The sequence below is a fragment of the Meleagris gallopavo genome, chromosome 7, assembly GCF_000146605.3.
Source record: "Meleagris gallopavo isolate NT-WF06-2002-E0010 breed Aviagen turkey brand Nicholas breeding stock chromosome 7, Turkey_5.1, whole genome shotgun sequence".
NCBI lineage: Eukaryota > Metazoa > Chordata > Aves > Galliformes > Phasianidae > Meleagris > Meleagris gallopavo.
In genome coordinates, this window is record NC_015017.2 from 29,839,589 (window position 1) to 29,860,737 (window position 21,149).

The 21,149-nt window shown below is 44.4% G+C and overlaps 1 protein-coding gene across 2 annotated transcripts in view; it reads left to right on the forward strand.

The window, feature by feature from the left end:
• Window positions 1-6: 6 nt before the first annotated feature.
• Window positions 7-21,149, forward strand: part of LYPD6B (LY6/PLAUR domain containing 6B) — a 34,007-nt gene continuing 12,864 nt past the window's right edge. For both annotated transcript variants that reach the window (XM_010713986.1, XM_019617301.2), the window contains exon 1: window positions 7-226. The gene's annotated coding sequence lies outside the window, so the exon portion shown is untranslated. The remainder of the gene's footprint in view (window positions 227-21,149) is intronic.

Sequence of the window (21,149 nt, forward strand, 5' to 3'; positions counted from 1 at the left end):
CGGCGCCTTGCTCTCCCCGTGCCTCGCGTGCGCTCGGGCGGCAGCCGCCGGGTGCTCCGTTTGCTGCCGTCCGTTCGCTGGAGGTGTACGCGGGGCTGGGTGCGGGCGCGAGCCTTCCGCAGCCTTCTGGGAGCTCTGCGGAGGGGAGCCGCATCACGCGGGCACCGCGGTGATGGAGGAGTTAAGCCTGAAATCCCCGAACCTACGCTGAGAACTGACGCTGGAGGTAGGAGCGGTGCTTGATTTCTCTCTCTGTATTCGCTCTAAGTGTTCCCCGCACGGATATTTCTGCGTTTAAAAGGAAATTGAGCAGCGAAAGCAAAACGAACTTAAAAACACGCTGTCCTCAGTGGTCTGCAGGCCGTTGGTGTGACAGGAATCTCTGTCAGTATTGCCCCGTGAAATGCAGCAGAAAGGTGCACCTTCAGGCTCTCATCTGCAAAGGCTTTAAAGGAGGAGGACAGAATTTGTATCTGAAAAACAGCGTGGCCTTCCAGCTTTGAGTATTTTGGAGCTGGGAGGAACGGGCTGCCGTTCTACGTGGTTCCTAATCTCAGATCTGTAGAGCTGCCTCTGGCAGTGACGAATAACAGCGCTTCGGGGAGGACTAATATCCCCTATTATGCACCTCGCCAATTGGGCGATGTCAGAAACGGAGAGATGGGAGGCAGATTATCTCCTGACCCCTGCAGATCATGCCCTGCAGTGTAGTGATTACCCTTCCCGCAGTCTAAACATGCATAAGTGCAGGTGGTGGAAGTTACAGTCATCTAATCCTTTTTGGGAAAAGTGCTGCCCCGGCTTTGTCTCGATGCGAATAAACCTGTTGCGGCAAATTGCGCTCATTCAGAGCTCAACTTAATTTGCAGAAATTGAGCTAAAAGCTTATGAAATAGATGGGGATGTGCAGACGTGGCTGTTGTATGGCTGGACTCGCTCACCTGGCAGCATTCTGCGTATCCCCTCGCTGCTTAAAATCTTGTTTGCTGGTCTTGTTTTTGCCTTACGCCTCAATTTACTTGAGACCAGGTACAAGAAGTTTTGGTGTCCGCATAGATGTGAGATGTTAAATGTGAGCTGCAGTGTCAGAATTCCTTTTCTCATGTGGTAAAAAGCTAAGAAAGTGTGTTTGGGCTGCAATTTTCTGTGGGTGGATTTCCCTTAGCCTATAGCTTTGGTGGGTGCTCCGTCTCACTGCTGTTCTCTCGCTGGGGCCATCTTTTTGCCCAAAAGTCCGCTGTCTCCATCTGTTGTGTCTGGCTCAAGTAACACAACACCTTCCCCAGACTCATCATTTCAGTGCTTTCTGTAGCGTCTGGCTCCTGGAGGCTGCAGGACTGCTTGGGGTTATCCTCTGATGGACGTTCCATCTGAGAATGGCAGGATGGAGGACATTATCAAATGCTTGATCTTAGCTCTGCAGCTCTGCTCCAAGATCTGTCTGCTCAGAGGTGGGTCCTATGTCCAGGCCTTTAAAGCTGTAAAATTAAGTCAAACATTAAACAAAATGCAGGTCGCCTCAGTTCTTCCCAGACGCTGGTGTGCTGGGATTACAGAATACACGAGGAGTTTTATTTTACTTCAGGTACCTGGAGACGTGACCCCTTCCTGCAGTTCTTTTCAGTATGTGTCCATTTAGCGTTGTGCTTGTGGAGTGCAAGCAGAATTGCACCCCATGGATTGCCCATGGCACAGCTGCCCAGGGAGTTGGGGGGCAGCAACCCTGGGGGTGCCCCAGAGCCGTGGGGATGTGGCACTGAGCGACGTGGGCAGTGGGCATGGGGGGGTAGGTGGGGTTGGACTTAGGGATCTTAGGACTTCTCCAGCTGGAATGGTTCTGTGTTCCTGTTGTGTGATTCCCACCTGCCTCTGTTGATTCAGTATCATTCTTTTGCGAGATGGATTGTTGACACGATCTGAATTCAAAACAATCCAATTCAGAAACCAAAGTGCATTCTTTCCCAACCCTTGCTGTAAATGAGTGAATGTTTGTAGAGGTGAGCAGATTTACAAGACTGCAGCTAAAAAGAACTTACACAAATTGTCTCGTGTGGAAAAACTTAAAATAGGTGTTTAAAACACTACTGAGATGTTAGCTGCGGATTTACAGCTAATCTGCATGGACTTGAAAATTTCTCTTTGTCTGTGAAGTAGCAGCATGAAGTTAATAATTACAGTGTAATTGGGCAAGAAGAAAGATGTGTCAAGTGAGGTAGGATTTCTGCCTCATTAGTTGTAGGAAATGAGATATTCGGTGTGCAGAACTGGTACTTGCCTTTTCTGAAGAGCTGTGTTTGCAACACGGGGGTGCAGAAGGATATTTCAGTAAGAATTAATGGAGGGGAAGAGCAGTCTTTGCTTGTGCAGCATCGAGGCCTTCTGGCTTGCCACCATGGCCCAGCCCTGAGCTGCTCACAGGCTGCTCCTTGCTGCGTGGGTCGTGCCCATAAGTTGCCTTCAGTGTGAGATTTGTCTGCCTTATGCTCTTCCAGTTTTTCCCCTGTTCTGATGAGCTTTGTGTTGCAGGCTGGGCTCAGTTGGCCGCAGAGCTGAGGGAGGATGGAATGAAGAGAGACGACAGGACCCAACCCTCACCTTATTTTCGCTTTTAAATAATGCACAGGGCAAGCAGCAGCCCTCCTGGGGCCTACATCGAATCACAGAATCATAGAATGGCCTGGGTTGCAAAGGACCACAATGCTCATCCAGTTTCAGCCCACTGCTATGTGCAGGGTCTCCAACCAGCAGACCAGGCTGCCCAGAGCCACATCCAGCCTTCATGCTGTAGCAAACACTTGAAGAGCGATGTGTTTTCAACAGAGATCAGATGTTGATGTCAGATCTTCTGAGAAATCATTACGGAAATAAAACAGCAGCAGATACAGAGAGTCAACAGGTAGCTGGATCACTTCTAATTGTTTTTAAGGGTTATTTGGTCTTGAAAAAATGCCTTGTGGTGTCCAAACACCTGAAAATATCATTAGGCACATGGATATGTTTATGAACCTTCTTTGTATCCAACTGTCATGCCAGAGTTAAGTGCAATTACAGGTTGGTTCTGGGACTTGCAAGGGTGAGTGCTCACACCGTGTGCAGTTTTGGTAGTTGCAGAGATGCATTAATTTTAGGCAGCGCAGGAGGAGAAAGAAGTATTTCCTTTCCTTTCTTTGCTCTGGCTGCACTGCGTTATTTCTGAGGACAGCTGTGACTGAAGGAGGAATGTCCTCTGGGTCCATTTCAGCTGCTTACCAGGGAAATAGAAAGGCAGCTGTTAGAACCCATGGAGGTGGGCACCTAGTGCTCCTGTTGTTGGCCATCAGTTGGGAGTTCCAAACCAGGTGACGTTTGGACATTGCAAAGACCTTGCTCAGGATTATAGTGCTGATAGACTTCTTATACTGGCACGGTAGTATTTCCTAATTTATTTGTTTATTTTTGTGTTATCCACTGTGTTAATATCCTGCCTGAATGTGTTTCACAGTGGAATTCTGGGTATGCCCAAAGACCTCTGATCTTGTAAAGCACGAGCAGCTAACCCTCTACTTATTGGTACGGTTGTTTTCTCTTTGAAATGTATTTCCATCTTCTTTAATATTGCTAAAAATACCACGCTGCAAGCAAGATAAAGAGTCCCAGTTGCATCAGGCTTCTTGCAGTGGGTTTTGCTTATTCTCTATGGATATGAACCACATGGCCAGGTGGAAGGGATACATTTATTAAAGCCATGCTTGCCTGGTTGACTTTTTGGGCAGTCAGTGCAGTTTGACCATGGTGAATTAACAGTGTGGCTTTAAGAAGCGTATGTCAGTGCAGGAGGAATGTTTGCTTGTACCATCAGATACCAAAGTGAAGGGAACTGAGATCTCTCAACTAGTTAAATCCATGTTTACAATCCTGCCTGTGGTTAACCGTCATTAGATAAGATCGTGGGCTGCCTCACGTGAGTGCTAACATGTAATGGAGTGATGATACAATTCACATTTAAATTTTTTTTCCTTGTGCTTTATTTTTTTCTATTGTCTTTGGCTTTGGAGAGGAGCCGTCTGTGCAGTGAGGAATGTTATCAGTTTATTAAGTGGCTGCTTCTTACAATAATCTATTGTAGCTGGGAGGGCAATGATTGGCACTCAGTAATTTTACACGGTGCTGTTTTCCTGCAGTGCTTCCATGTAAGAGGCCTTCGTGGTTCAGACTAATTCTGATAGTGTGCTAAATCACGTGCCTGGACATATGCAAGATGGGACTTGAAACTTGGCAGTATGTACGCTTCTAAGTCAACACAGCTTAAAAGCAGGCACGGTGCATCAATGTAATCGTTGTTCCTGTTTCTTAGTTATTACAGAAGTGCAAAGTTCTGCCTTAATCTGAGCCTTAGTCCCAGCTGTCAGCATACGTCTTCAATTTTCACTCATGTTTATCAGCTAAATGCTTCAGCATTTGGGGTATGTCATCTAGATTGTTGTGCTTTCATACTGATTATGCTACCAGAGAAACCAGTGTTTGTATGTATGTAGATGCATGTTTATATCCATAAAGAATTGTTAAGAAGTGCATCGATGGTATTGAGTCCAATTGGGCATGCAGATGAGTAGGTTGTCCTCCCCCAGCCAGGAGCTCGCTGCGGGATGGCTCTGCAGAACCAAGTTTTAAGAATGCTCTTTGCAGGTGAGTTTCCAGTCTTCTGTGGAGCACAGTTTTTGTGTATATCCATTTGAAATTGGACATTTAGGTCCAATTTTAGGATGTTGTTAGGAGCACACTGAGCATTCAGTTATTCCCCTAAAACCACAGCCGGAACAGGAGTTGCGTGAACGGTGACGAACATCTTTCATTTCCATCTGTTTGTTTGGCTATAGCTTGTTTGAGCACTTCTTCACAGAACCACAAAGTGATTGGGTTGGAAGGGACCTCAAAGACCATAGAACCATGGGATGGTTGGGTTGGAAGGGACCCCCAGCCCTCCTGTTGGCTGGCTGCCCCCCCAGCTCAGGCTGCCCAGGGCCCATCCATGGCCTTGGCTTCCTCCAAGGATGTGGCACCACAGCTCTGGGCAGTGCCACGGCCTCGCTGCCTCTGGATAAAGAATTTCCACCTTATACGTACTGTATGTCTATTTGTGCTGGGAGGGCTGCGGATGGGAGATAAGTGTGTGATTCCCAGTGCCGTGTTCCCACAGCCAACCTGGAAAGAGGTGTGGTTGCCACGAGCAGTAGCAACAAAGGCACGGAGCTGAGGCTGCCTTCTGTCGGTGGCAGCTCATCAAAGGGCCAGGAACATCCATAAAATGAGCAGTGAAATTACTTTGAAAGCTTCAGATTTACTCATTTTACTACCACAGGAAAATGCTGGTGATGTATATGCACATAAAACACGTTGGCTGATATGCTGAATGTGGCACATATTCTTTGAAGGAGTAGACATGGGGAAGTCCCTTCTGTGCTCTTACAATAACTGTGCTCCCTTACACTGGCTGTTTTCTGCTGGGAGAATGCTATGACCCTGCTTATTCAGGGTGCTTTAACTGAGTTGTTTCCTTTCCGTGTGAAGGATGCAGCAGTTAATTAACTTCTGAGTCTGCTTGGAAGAGGGTTTAATTGTTAATCACTTCCAACAATACCCAGGAGTGCATGAACTGATTAGGTGCAATGCATTTTTCCAGCAGCAGCAAGCACTGCGTGTTTTTAACAGCCTGCTATAACAGATATTGACTGTAAAGCTTTGACCTGTGGCTAAATCCACGAAAACTCAGAAGTGGTTTTTAAAAATAGCCCCTGTGATGTTTTAAATCATGAAGATGCTGCTTGGAACCGTGACACCGGTGTTGGAGCAGTGATGTGCTGCATGCCTAGCGAGTGTCCTCATAGCTGGGAATTCACAGCAGCTGCTGAGGACTGTGCTCCACCTGTGGGAAGATGCCTGGAGGCATGCAGGAGAGGCAGGCTGGGGAAATACAGGTTTTCCAACCGTGGCTCTCTTGGAAATATGGCACTTTATTCTGGTTTACTGGTGGTATTTACCTTCACTAAAAATTCAGACGTTTTATATGCCAAAGCTATTGGATAAAAGAGCTGATAACCGAGACAGAGAGTGGAATGCAGATCTTCCTCCTCTCGAATGAGTGTCTGCTTGGTGTGCACGTGTGTGTGTGTGTGTGCAGACTTTCTGTCTGCAGGACAGAACTTTGAAGTTCCCTACAAGCTGTATCAGTTTCAGCAGGAGAGATCAGGAGAGATGGGGAGAGTCAGCTGGCTGTTGGTCCGAGCACACGCTGGGAGAAGTGCTGGGCTGAGTGCTGGAAACCATGCAGGGCATTGCCCCAGCTCTCCAGGTGAGACAAAGTACCAGCTTCAAACACCTCACCCCCCATCAACATCCCTGCAGAAAGAAGGGACCTGGTCTGAGCATCACCTGGATCGAAACCCTCAGATGAATACGTGTGCATCCATGTGAGCCTGAGCTGAGAGATGGGTGGAGAGGTGCTCAGCCTGCCAGAACGGGCTGTGCCTGCAAGCCAAGCCTCACGTGGTCCAGGAATGGGAAACAGAGGTGCCTGTGGGATCCTGGGAGCAGCAGGGAGGCCGAATGTGAGGAAGTGGGGGTTACGTGTTTCAGCTGCGTGTGTCATGAGGTCGTCGTCGTGGTTTTTAGAAGCATTGGTGGCTTTTTGCAGCTTAAACTTGGGGCTTGAAAAAGCTGCTCCTCGAGCTCTGCGTCAGCCCATCTCATCAAAATAAGCTCAGCTCTCTCTCAGACAGAACTACTGGTGAATGTACAGGTATGGAAGCCACACCATTTGTATCTGATACCAGTTCTATCGTGGGAATGGTCCTGCCAGAGTTTGGTTTGTCTTTTTCCCAACTTCTTTTGGTGATGAAGAAAGACTTCACGTGGAAGGACTGGCAGACTGTGCTTGAATGGGTTGACCTGTCACTGGAGTGCCCAGTGGTTCAGGAAGCTGAAATGTTTATGTCCTATTTTGATAGGAAGGCCTGAGGCTGTAAATGTGCGTCCTGTGATGCAGTACCCAATACATGGGTGAAGATCATTGTGCCTGTAGCTATAACAGTATGTTAAAAACCTGGGTTAGTGATCTTTCCTCACCTCCAAATCTTGTGCCCCGTGTATTAATGTCTTTAATTAATCAGCCTTGTAACAACTCAAAACTTAAAATCCTGTATCCTACTGTGACTCGAGTCTTGAGAAAATTGTTTTATTTAAAAGCAGCCAATTATTGTTTGGTTTATATTAGATTTTCAATAGCACACAAGCGTCACCTGTGTTTGCTCAGGTTCCTGGGTGGCAAGGAGTGAGCACCCTTGGGGTAGGCAACCCCATAAGGCTGCTGGTCACAAACTCTGCCTCTTGTTTGGCAAACACATTAATAAAACATAATGAATGTTGCAGTCCCTCTCATGCAATAAGAGCATTAATAATCTAATGAACATTACAGCCTCTGTTCAAATGGATGGTGTATGGTTTCTCAGCTGTTTCTCCATAGTGGTAAGTGGTAGTTGTTGACCATGGAGCTTTCTTCTTTTCTTTAATCATAGAATCACAGACTTGTGCAATCATTAGGGTCAGAAGAGACCTCTAGGCTCATCTGGCTTATCTTCGTACTGGACTGATTAAACCAAGCATCTACTTGTATGTATGAACCTGTTAATGCCAGTGGGAAAGCCTGTGGCAGAGAGCTCTGCTGATCTGGGACTGGAGCGAGGGTGATTAAAGAATGGATGTGGGTTTTACACTTCAGATGAAATTATGATTTTTATTAATTGACATTTGCTTGTGTGCCATAGACGGCCACCAGGCCTGAGGGTAAGGAGACACTGCATGGATGTGTGGAGCCTGAGCCTCAGGTTCTGCAGTGGCTTTCCAGCAGCAGCTAACAGCCAGGAGGGATGCTGCAAAGGGAACTCTGAGCTTCTGGCTTCCTGCACCTGACTTGGATCATGCCAGCACTGTATTCTCTGTCTTAAAGAAATTACCACAATAAAACACCTTAACGTTTATCTTAACATAATAAAGGAATGCATTTCTTACAATAAAATATGACTAGACCTGCAGAGGAAATAACAGTCTCTAAATTAACTTCAGACAAAGGCAAACTGCTCCTCCTGTTGCACAGTGTCAGCTTTCGCATCGCTCAAGCTAAAAGCACCAATGAGCATGTTTAAGAGGTTTTCTTTTCTTTTAAATTAACAGGTTAGAAAAAAAAATTTAAGATGGTTTTGAGAATCAATCTGTCATCGTTTGTCTTCTCAAGAATGCGTGCAATGTTTTAAATATAAAAAAGGAGAGAAAAGGATAAGGAAGAGGGTTTTGTTGAATGACATTGGTCTTCTTTGGAGTTCTTGTTTGTTTTTCTGCTCGTTAGGTTCCTGACATTGAAACAGGCTTGAAAAGGCTGGTAGCTATGAAATCAGGTGTAGATTTGGGTACGTCATCAGGTGCAGTTGTATAGCATTTACTGAAGTTGATTTTTTTACAGCAAAAACTAGCGTTGGAAAGCATTGCTTTTCTTCTGCATTTCTCCTCCCTTTGGGGTGCAACACTCAGTATAGCTGCAGAAGATTTATAAAATAGATAATGTTTTCATCTTAATTTTTGACAATCGCTTTATATCCTTGTAGCATTTTTGAAAATCAGTTTCTATTCTTCTAGGCTGTAGCAACAATTCTGTCGTGACTCACAGCTTCTTGTCAGAAAGTGCACAGGACTGGAATGTATGGAGTAATGGAATTGAAATGCGTTCTTGAGGATCAAACTGCTTGATGTACAAGAGAGTGTTCTGATTGAAGGACAGCAATGATAGACCTCAGTACAACAGAGACAGAGGAGAGGTAATAGAAGAAACAGTTTAGGAAGGGTAAATTGTGTACTTTTTATGTTTTCTTATTAAAAAAAAGTAAGGAAGCAATTGATCAAATATATCCTGCAGGGCTGAGCTGCTGGGCACCCATAGCTCCTCACAGTGGGTGTGTTTGGGGTGTAAGCAGCTTCTTCTGTCTTGTGGGAAATGACAAATAACGTAGCTATTCCTGATCCACCAGTGCTGCAGGGCACTCTGCATTCGTGGTCACACTCCTTGTGTTGCAAATAATGTTTTTCAGTTTATGAAGTGTGTATTTTGGCTTAAATGTGCAGATGTGAGAAAATGAAAAGATATTTGTCTTTAGAAATGGATGTTGCAGATGTAGGTGTTTTCAAGTTACGTGGGTCATTGCATCCTTCTTGCAGTTGGTGATGTTCTGTTAGTCAGGCTGTGTTTTACACAGTTGGTGCTTTTATCACTGTAAAGAAAACCCAAGCAAACATTTATTCCTATTGCTGGTGACTGACAGCAGTGCTGCTTTGGGAAGAAGGCTTTTCCCAGACATTCTAAAACCAAGGCAGTCATTGCCCAGTGGTTCATCCTTAACGAGGCAGTACAGCCATTGGACAGCAGCTGGGAGGGAAGGTTCGTGGGACAGAGCCAGGCTCTGGTGGATAATCAAATGTAAGAGATTGTGGTATGGTTCACCCCCATGTAAATGCATCATGTTTCTGTGCAGGCTGTCTTGTCTTTTGCTTTTGTTCTGACTTGTTCTCTCCAGCTGTGGGTTCACAGTCACCCACTGCCTTGGTTTCCTCATCACTTGTCTCCTTCTGATTCTTACAAGTTGTTGATGATTTATATCATCTCCCTTATATCATCTCCCTTATATCATCTCCCTTATATCATCTCCCTTATATCATCTCCCTTATATCATCTCCCTTATATCAAGGGAGATTCATCTTCATTTGGTTTAAATGGCTAAGAATATCCCTACTGTTTCTTCCACTTTCTTTGGACTCCAGATTTATGGAAAAGAACTGACATCCTCAGAAAGGAATCTCAGCTGTTGTTCTCTGCCAATCTGCTCCATGGGAAATGGTTTCAATTTTGTTGTTTGCTTGTATCCCACTTCATCATCATTATTATTATTATTATTACAATTTTTAGAATTGCTACAATCTTGAGTTCTTGCATATTAATTTCATTCATTGGAAAGGTCGTATTCAGAGCTTTCTCTCTGCTTATTTTAAGCACATTTGTACTTTAAATCACTTTTAGATGGTGACTTCACAGCCTTCCATCCTCTGTTGTAGAATACCTCTTTCCCTCTTGATAAGCATATGATCACATGAAGTTTAAATGCCATTTTTAATGTAAAAATAGGAAAAGGAGTGGTTGCAATGACTTACTCAGGTTTATCTTCTGTATATGCAAACGGGTAAACATCTAATTCCATAGAATTTCTTTTTTGGAAGTGAAATTGTGGCCCTGTAGAGGTTGATGGGGAATCTTGCTGCTGGTTTCAGAGATGAGGAATTCAATGAGCTGAAGACCCTCTAATGCTACATTTTTGTGTTCTACATCTTCTTTTCCCACCAAACTAGATACAGAAGGAAAGAAGTGAAGCAGTCAGTAACGTGCACTGGAGGACGAGCTGGCAAGTGCCTCTTGTTAAATTAAGACCATGTGCAAGAGGACACATTCTGAGTATTATTTCCCCTTAGGGAGAGAAGCAGACTCATTGCACATGCATACCTGCTTTTGTCCATGCTGTCTTTGATGCATGCATCCCACTGAGCTAAAATCAAATGTTACCTATTGCTTTGGAGTCATTGTACCTTCCTGCCAGTGCCTCGTTTCTTTTTTTGAATGGACTTTGTAGGCAAGTCCTGCTTTAATTACTGTAGATGTCTTGGGTATGAAATGAGTGAGAAGGCTGTGCCTGGGGTCAGCAGCTGGCTGCACAGCAGGAGCAGCAGGGTGGGATGTTTAGACTTTAACAGGTATTAATACAGCAGAACAACAGATGCAGACCTCACTGGAGATCCTCATGTAGTCCTTGAGTTGGACATTCAGACCAAGAAATGCATTTTGCTTCTTTGTACAGATATATCACAAATCCAGCACCTCGTTCATCTGATCTGCTGCAATTCCATGGCAGCCAGAGCCCAATCTAACTAATGGCATTTGTGGTGCTGTTCCCTTTCCCTCCACTTTATGCTTTTTCCTTCCATCTTCTTTTGCTTTAGGTCTGCTCTTCTGCTGAAAATGGTGGCTAAGGAAGGGGAATGGAGTCTCTGGGTTGCTTTTTGTTTGGTTATGTTTTATTATGGGTGAAGACTAGAAGGCATGGCCACGCACACAGCTTCTGAGCATACAGCTGCTTTGTTTTTTGACTCCTTTCATCAAGAAGTGGGCTAAAGGAGCACGGTGCCAAAAGGCACCTCACAGCCCTCACCTGCTCAGACTGCCCAGCGCCCATCTGTGGCCTTGGGCACCTCCAGGGATGAGGCACCCACAGCTGTGGGCAGCACTTCCACAACCTACATCTCCCCTTGTCCTTTCCTTGCTCCTGCTTTCTTGTCTTACCTGCCTGAATAGCTTGTGCACCTTCTTACGCATGGACTAATGACAATAACCATGCTCAGCAACCACGTCTCCAGTATAATCAGGTGAGAATCAGCAGTCTGGGCCTCACAGAGCTGTTTGTTTGAGCCCAGTGACACAACCTGCCATAAATCTGCAGCCATAACCCCGCAGGCTTTAGTACAGCACAGTTTGCATCCATCTGTGTCTAGCATTTAGATCACCGAGGTGTCTCAAGGCAGGCAGACCTGCTGAGTATTTATTGATCTATTACCAAAGCACGTGAGGAATGCGAACCAGCTAGCCAGGAACCAGCTCCAAACAGCAGGCAGAGCACTGAGTTTATTTTCAGACAGACTGCTTGGGGGGTGAGGTTCAGAGGTAGCATTCTGACCACATAGAAGACTAACCACGTTGTCTGCTCCTGCGCTTTGTTTGCACAGGCATTTACACAGCTGCAAAGCAAACAGTCCCAAAACGTAAGGCACACACCTTTCCTGGGTGTGCTGTGACTGGGGATGCTGCAGGGGCTCCTTAAGGCTCAGTCTGCCTGCGTTGCTTGTGCTGAGGTGTGCTTTGTTTGATTTTGCTTTGTTGGGCGGCACAAAGCAAGATGCACTTGGTGTTAGGACACAAAGGGTAAAGAAAATAAAGGAGAGGAGGGAAAGGGGATCAAAAAAAATGCAGAAAAAGGTCAATACTTTTGCAGGGTATGTTTCTAAAGAGAAATTTGTAACAAGACAGAGCATCTGGTTTTCAACAGTAGCTGCTAAGTAGAAGTTTCTGGCTTTTGAAACTGGTGAGTTGTGGGAAGAATTAGATCTGCACTGTCTCAATGTAGCGAGGCAGTAAATTACTATTTCTGTGTCTTGAATACTATTTTGATGGTATAATGAAAAAAGAAAAAAAAGCCTTTGACCTTAAGAGATGTCTTTTATGTGTTCTGCCAGCCCAAACCAGCGGGGTTCCCACCTCATCCCTGGAAGTTGGGATGGGGCAATGGGAAAAATGCGAATGCTGCCACCCACCATTACCCAGAGAACCTGTTCTGATTCACAGTGCTACGTGTCCTGCTTGCTGTCTCTACAGAAATTAAAGAGATGACACTAAAAGGTGATGTGAAAATGAATGCAGTTTCTTGGTTTGTACACGCGAATGCTCTGCCAGCAGTGAGCTGTTAGGAACCTTGAGAGCTTCCCCCACCCTTAAGGCTGGCACAGAGCTATGTCAGGCGTTCTTAGTGTCCTTATCACCCCCGTAGATGTGTTGGTTGATGTTGGTAGCATGCCTCTATAGTGACAAGTGCTGAAAGGAAGATGAAGAAGCAGAATAAATGGTTTCCAAAGCTTGTGATCTTCTTTTTATCCAATTTGCAGGTTATGCAGATCTCCCGTTGTCGCACCTTGTATTTGTGACTCACAAGGGTGTGGGTGCAGGTAACCTCTTGGCTCAAGTAGCAGTTGCTTTCTAGTCAAGAAAAAATGCCTAATGAAGCTTTCCTTTGTGTTCATCCACACTTCCATCGCAGTAGTCCAGCTTGGTACTGCCAAAACCATCCTCCTTCTTATTTATAACAGTTGTCAACGGTGGAATGCTAAAGACAATTATTATTTTTTTCTCTTTATTATGCTGGTATAGCAGTGTCTCAATATCAGCCTTAGTGATTCTTCAAGAAAAAGAATAATCATGTACATCCAGTATCAGTGTGAAATTTATGCAGATGACTCAAAGCATAAAGTCTGGCCTGCGTAGTTATTCCTGCATAATGAATGTGTCTACTGGCTGGAACCAGTGTTTACCTGAAGAATAAGCAGCTTTAACTAATCTCTGATATTTATTAGATGGATGGTAAATCAAAACTTCTGCTTAATTTATCACCTGTATAATTTTGTGTCACAAAGCCTTGGCTTTTCTCAGATCAAACTCTAACTAGTTTTAGCCTTGCTTAGCTTGCAGTGCCATCACAGTAATGAAACACAAAAGCAAATCCAGATGCACATGGAGGAAAATGTGCATTGGGTAGTGATAGGACAAGGGGAAATGGTTTCAAACTGAGACAGGGGAGGTTTAGGTTGGATATTAGGAGGAAGTTTTTCAGCCAGAGGGTGGTGAGGCACTGGAACAGGTTGCCCAAGGAGGCTGTGGATGCCCCATCCCTGCAGGCATTCAAGGCCAGGCTGGCTGTGGCTCTGGGCAGCCTGGGCTGCTGGTTGGTGACCCTGCACACAGCAGGGGATTATAACTGGATGATCATCGTGGTCCTTTTCAGCCCAGGCCGTTCTATGATTCTAAGTAAAAGCTTTGTAGAGCACCTTGAGTTCTCTTCTTGCTTGGTACAGAGTGCTGCAGTGATCTTTGCTTGCTATACGTTAAACTTCAGATTTGTTAGGACTTTTTTTTTTTCTGGTGAGATATCAGCGGATACCAAAAAACATAAAACCAGAGGGCTGTGTTTTAAAGCAGATGAAACGGGGAATCAACAAAAGTAGATTTCTTTGCAGCTCAGACAAAGGCAGCGATCAGCGCCTGCAGCTCCACTCCTCTCTTGGAAGGCTGCAGGCTGCCAAGTGGCCTCCCCTCAAAGCTCCACCAACCGACTCACCTCAGCTGCTCCTTTGCAGTTGTGCCCTCTGTTCCCTTGTCCTTTTCACTTGTGCAGCCACTTAGGAGCCACGCAGGAGAGAATCATTCCAAGCGTTTTCTGTTCCAGGCAGCTTTCTGAGCCCTGGAGGTATTCGTGATACAAGGAGAGCTTTCACATAGATGGGATACTTAAGCTGTGCGTATAATTAAGATGGGATTATTTTTTTCATCACTCCACCCCTCTTTTCCCCCACTCTTCTGAGCCTTTGAAGAGAGGCCAGCCTTATGGCGTGTCTGTCATAGTTCTCCTGTTTCTGGAGCGCTTCCAGCGTTGGAGATTCCTGACAAGTTATAGGATTGTATCAGATGTGGCCCATGAGGTGATCCTGTTGGCAGAATCTGCTCTTCTCCGTGTCACCAGAATGAAGCAGAGACTCACCCAGTGTCCGAGCTGAAAGATGGAACCAAAATTGCTGGGATGAACTGTGTCCCTCAGCCGAGTATGTGTGAATATCCTGTTGGAATGTGCATGGAAGCGTGCAGGAGGTGTTTCAGCTTTCTCTTGATGCTGTACTGAAGCTGTCAGACACTCTCAGTGTGTTATAGCTGAGACAAGCCAAGAAAGATCCCACTTTTAAAAATAAGTTGTTTGTAAAGAGCAGCCATGTGAATAGAGGAAGAAACTGATACTGGCTTTGGCGCAGTTTTACACCAGTGCTAAGCTGTGGGCAGCTACAAAGGCAAAACACTCAGCCCTAACTGGAAACATGTACAAGTATTGGTGGATAGGGGTCCCTCTTCTCCTGTTCTGAGTGATATGTTTGATTTTTCAGGTATGCCTGATGTTTAAGGTTTGTGTTTCAACAAACTTGTTTCCTTTGTGGCTAAGTGTAAAATTCTTATCTGTAAGAATACAGTATTGATGGCTGTCAACAAATTCCTCCTGCAAAATTGGGTCTGTCTTTTCCAACTCTTAAGCTGGCATTATGTACTTTTTGCTTTGATATAGTACCAAATCCTAGTTCTTGTGTGTCCTTAGGTCTTATGAATAACTTAATGAATAACTTAAAAAGACAGTTCTCCCAATCTTTTGTTGGATAGCGCAACAATTAGTGCAACAATCAGCTTTCTTGCTTTTGGTTATCACTTCCTCAGGTTGCTTTCAGTGAGCTGTTCCTGGTTCAGCTTAACCAACCCCTAAAACTTTGTGCATAAGCCGGGCATGTTAACTTTTGACCTCATTCTGGCTGACAGTAGCAACCATCAGCAGCTGGAGAACTTTATCTTTCCACAACACTTCATAGTGCCTACGTACTGCCTGATAAGAGCTGGAGGAATTTGGCCCCTGCTGCAGCATCGTTTCACTGTTTTCAGTGTGAAATTGTTTTGCAGGGATAAAAAAACCACCCAGATTACCGCTCATGGCAAAGGTTACAGAGCGGTAGCTTTGCTCTGAAGTTCATTCTGTATCCTGAATAGAAAGCATAGAATCTTTTATAGTCTCTTCTTGACCTTAAAGGGTTTTCTTTTTTTTCTTTTTTTCTTTTTTTCTTTTTTTGTCCTTAAAATTACTTCTCACTGTCCTTTTGGTGATTTGTTGTTGCGATGCAGCTGGCTGACTGTGCTTTCTTTTTTGGTTCTTTGGAATGGGCCAATGAGTGTTAAACTGGGGATTTTATTTGTTAAGGACTTTGCTCTAGATCTGCAGCTGAACAGACTTCACCGTGAAGAGGCTTCATCTCCAGCACTGACGCATTCATGGAGGATGAATATTGAAGTTTAGGGGGAAGTTGTTGCTGTAACCTCGTTTTTGAATGTTGTGAATTGCTGCTGTGTTTCTGTGTAAGACGTGGCACTGGCACACGATTTGCACGGGCAGTGTGAAGGTATTGCTACTTGCTGTGCACGAGGTGAGCCCAGCAGCTGGCAGGTCTTTTTTAGAAGCAGACAGGGACCTGCCTGGTAGGAGGACACTCACTGAGGTCTGTCCCCAGGCCAGGGCTGCCATCCACACGTGTGTGCCTCGTTAGGTCTGTTGTCAGTGTTTTCCCAACCACCTCCTTGAAGGCATCCGACTGTATTTCTAACCTGCAATCCACTCTTCAAGGAAACGGTACAAATTAAAGGTCAGGCACAGACACAAACATTTCTTACAGTGGAATTACAGGATGAAGTGAGTGGGGTGATGCACTGCTAGACTTACAACTGCAGAACATCAAAGAGGTAATTCACGCCGGTGTGGCAAGTGAGGAAGTGACATATAGATGATAATTGCAAATCAGCATCATGCTTTTGGGCATCTGAGTTGGAACCTCTTGCACTCAGTTGTACATCACCAGACCTGACCAGATCAGTTTCTCCCTAGGACCAGGAGGATTTGAGAGTCATTCATCAGTTCAGCATCTTCTGAATGCTTGTTGTTGTATTTAACCTGTAATCTTGTTTTCTATTAAAAGCCTCTCATACTATATCTTCCTGATGTGTTTGATGGAAGGAGGTTTTGGAAAACAAACAAACCAAACAAGCAAAACCAGGGGGCACTGGAGAAATCTGGCAACAGGTATCAGCAGAGCTTATTGCAAAATCTCTTATGCGTGTCTTGGAAGGAAAGAAGCGCTCTCTCTTCTTCTGTTCTGTATTTTTCTGCTGCAGGATTAAGAATTATTTGATTTCTGCTGGATTACCAGCAAGCTGGTAATGGTACTTTGTTACTGCTTGTTGGTGCTGATGTGTCACCCTACAAATTCTTGAGGAGTTAAGCCCACAGAACATCAACAGAAGTCTGAAGCATGCTTGCAATATACATTTATTGACTGGAGGAGTGTTGGGAGTATTATCAGTAGATAGCAATAATTATCCAAATGAAGACTGTGCTTGTTTCTTTAATTAGGTGATGAGTACTGAAGTAACGAAGGGATTTGAAGAGAAAATGAAGGCAGAGTGGAGGAAAGTAGCGTCTGTTTCGAGTCTGCTCTGTCTTGGTCTGCATTCAAAGAATTTATTTTTCTGTCTTTCACTCTTTTGGTAACCTCTGTTGTCTTTTCTAGACTTTTTTTTTGTTTCCCAGCACCCCTATCCACTCAACACTTTTGATTTATTGTGTTTAACAAACATAACCAGCTTTTATAGACTAATGAGTTGGTGTGGTCAAATGGCCTATTTAATTTTGATTAAGACCACATTTCCTAAGGTCAGGATTTATACCAGTAATACAGACAGTACTTATTATCAGCACTACTGAATATTCAGTTACTTTTTGATCCTTAAGTATCACATACAATTGTAATTATACATGTATAATTACAGCTGTTCTTACTATTCCATCAGATGCAGCAGCTGCACATTATGAAGCTTCTGTTTACTGGACAGTGCTGGGAGTTTGAGACATTTCCCTCTTGTTCTAAGCTGTGTTGCCTTCTGCATCTGCTTCTTCATGGACACTGTTATGTATCTCTGGCAAAGTATACAGATATTGCTTGGAAACACCAAGTTTGAGACTCTCGATGGTGCGGCATCCATTAATGCTGATGATACAAATGGTTAAAGTGTTGGCTCAGAGGGATTCAGGAGTTCTGTCTCTTTTTCCCACTGCTGCCTTGGAATGCCTGAAGCCCATTCAGAACTGCAGCAAGAGAGCTCTCTTACTTCAAAAGACTGTTGAATTTCTTTTTTCCTGTGGTAAAGTTTATTGCTTCCTGTCTGTTTGCCTGCTATTATGGAAGGGTTGCTTGCCACCTGGTGCGTAACTTAATTCTGTAAAATTCTTCAGTTTATCCTTTAGGCTCTAAAATTGCTGATTTCATTTCACTTTCTACCTTCTCGGCCAGTGGACCTGTCCTGGCCCTTCTGTCCCCACTGGGTTTATTGATGCTTTTCTTTTCTATGCTTTCCTTCATTCTCCACACCTAACCCATATTTATCAGTGCAGTGATAATTAAGAGTCTGAAAGGATGTTCTTTTTGAGCCTTTCTATGTTTGAAGGGTTTAATACTGTTCATGTGTAGCACAGGCACACAACGTTGCTCCAGGCTGACACTTGGAACAGAAGATCTGAGTTTGACAATGTTTCATTTCTGTTCTTCTGTTTACACGCGGCTGTAAATCCTCAAAGTGGGGATTTAATTTCTGTTTGTGTCAATTTCTTGTGTCAAATAATCCATGCATGGATGGTGTTAGAAGTGATGGAGTGGAAGTAATAAGTTACCAGGTTCCCACTGATGTTCACAGAACATGCTGAGGATGTGCAAGTAGGACTCAATCCACAATTTCTGGCAGACATCTAACCTCTAAAAAGAGATATTTCTAATCTGTGGATAATTGATGTATTTCATGACCCACAATGTGAAAAGGAATATAGTTAACAAAAGGGAATTTAGCATACTGTGAGCAATAATTAACATTTAATTTTTTTTTTTCAGTTTAGGTGTGAAGTCTGACTCAGCTGCAGGGTGGGACTTAAGTCTGTCTGCCTCCATTTGCAGTGCAGCCAGGCTTTGATCAGTGGGGCTTTTCCTTAGGTTGCAGAATTTATACGTGCAGAGGATAATAAACTGAGATCTTCAGCATCTATGAAAGATCTGTGTTTTTCAGCTTAGGAAAAGTGACAGCCGAATCAAGGATGTGGCAGACAGTCTTTAAATTGTGGAAAATATGGGGAAGGTCAGTAGAGAATAGTTATTCCTGGCTTGTCATAGCACAGGGACATAATGAAACAGGCAGCTTGTTTAAAACAAAGGGAGGGAAGTACTTCTAAAAGACATGGAGTTTTACTTTGGAATTTATTGCCATGGGATGCTGTGATTGCCAGAACTCCAGTTCAAAAAGTGACAGCCCGTGGGTGGTTCAGTTAGCCAACCCATGGTCAGGCTGTGAAACACCAAGAGCCACACACTGCCACTGACAGAAAGTCACTGAAGTGCAGGAGGGGGAAATAAATAAATATTGGGAGAGCTAACCCTGTGAGCTTGGGTGTTCTTGTATTCTCAAAACACCTCATTTCTGGGCTCTTTCGGAGAAAAGAGAGCTTCCTAACTCCTGCTTCATAAGCCAGCTCAGAACCATCTCCCGGCCAAAGGATGTTTTGTTGCTGAGAGAGAAGCATGACAGGACAAAAAACATGGAATAAGGGAGAGTATTGAAAGACATGTTCATACAGGATCATAGAATCGCCGAGGTTGGAAAAGACCTACAAGGTCATCCAGTCCAACCATCTGTTGGACCAGCAGTTCTCACAAAACCACGTGGAATGGTTTAAACTGAGACAGGGGAGGTTTAGGTTGGATATTAGGAGGAAGTTTTTCAGCCAGAGGGTGGTGAGGCACTGGAACAGGTTGCCCAAGGAGGCTGTGGATGCCCCATCCCTGCAGGCATTCAAGGCCAGGCTGGATGTGGCTCTGGGCAGCCTGGGCTGCTGGTTGGCGACCTGCACACAGCAGGGGGTTGGAACTGGATGAGCATTGAAGTCCTTTGCAACCCAGGCCAATGTGATTCTGTGATTCTATGTCCCTCAACACAACGTCTATACGTTCGGGTACTTCTGTCAGTCCAAAGGGACAATAAATAACGCAACTAAAATCCTACTAACCCTGTGCATTGCAGTGGGCTAACATCTGTGTTTCCTTGTATTTCTCTCTGTACTTTTCATAGATTGTTTGCAAGTGCTGAGGGAAATCTGTAGAGCCCAGATGTAAATGGAAGAGCCATCTACTGCTACTACTACTGAAATATATGGGATAGTTTTTGCTATGAGAGTGTTTTTCAGATTGTTGTTTATTTTCTTACTAGTGTTCGCTAGTGGTTTAGTTTTCCTTAGTAGTGTTTTTTTTCCTTACTTCTTGTGCCCTCGTTTCCAACTTACCGAGCGCTGTTTCAGTAATGACCTGCCTGCCTAAAATACGCTTAAGGTTACACAAAGGATTTTCTGAGTAACCTTATGAAAAAGCACATGGGGCCTTTGATGGTGAGGAGCTAGCATGTGAGCTCCCGCACACAAAAGGAATACGATTTCTGCTTTCCCTGGTGAATTGCTTTCTGTTTAGAGGGAAATAGTAGCAAGGCAAGTTTTCATCTGCATTCATTTATATGGATAACTTACTGAAATGGCATCCAGGAGTTCTTGGAACTGCCCTGTACAGTAGGAGAAGCACAATAAGGAGAAACAGCTGCAGTAAACTACTTATTTAGCCCTTATGTTGAATTGTAATCTGTTTTGAAGGACAGTGTGCAAACACCGCATGGTTTGCTTGTAGTATTTGATATTTTCTAGCTGTAGGCTTTATCAATAAGCACATAGATGAGTTTGCTGCGATGGATGTAGGGCTGTCTGTCTGCTCTGTTTTGAAAGGGAGAGTTACCAGCCAAAAAAGCAAGGCAGCTAGCTTGGCTCTTCAGCTGGTGTTTAGCCCACCCATACCAGCTCGTAAATCTCTGAAGAAACCACTGATGAGATTTCAGATACAGAAACTGGCACTTGCTCCTAGAAAACAATACTTTCTTGTATGGTTTTTACCCAGGGCTGCCTCGGCTGCCAGGGATTTATTGCTGTCAGGAAAGCGAGAATTTTTTCTTCTTGTAGTGCTTTTCTGTTTAGCACTGCTGTTGATTTGTGAGCAGGAGAAGAAGGAAACAGAAGAATTGTCAACTTTAATTTGTCAAATTAAATCTTGTGCACTACACTGCAGGCGATACATAGAGTAAATAAATCTCCCCACCCACAGGCATTCATACTGCTACTTGTGACTGCACTTTCAGTGTATTTAAGAATGTCTTTTGGGGCAGATAAATGCAGAGGCAGAGAGTGCACATTGTTCTTCTAATCGGATGAAAGCTATCCATTAGGTCAGATTGGAAATCACTCTCTGTGTTCTGTTTGATTCCTGAGTTGATGGAGAGGAGTGGCGGGGGGCTTTGAGGAATGCAAGCTCTGCACCCAGAAGCTAAAGCTGATTTTCTCTCAGAGAGCAGGACTGCACAGGTGGGAAGGATATCTGATGGGAAATAAGCTGCAAGAGGAGCAGAGGCAGCTTGGTGCTGTCCTGACACAAAGGGCTGGTACTGGAAATGGATGGCTCCCTGCACAGTGTGCAATGGAAAAAACAAGTGACCCTTTAGGGAAGTATGTTATGAAAAAGGCTGTGAAATGCTATACGGCATCCTTGGCAAT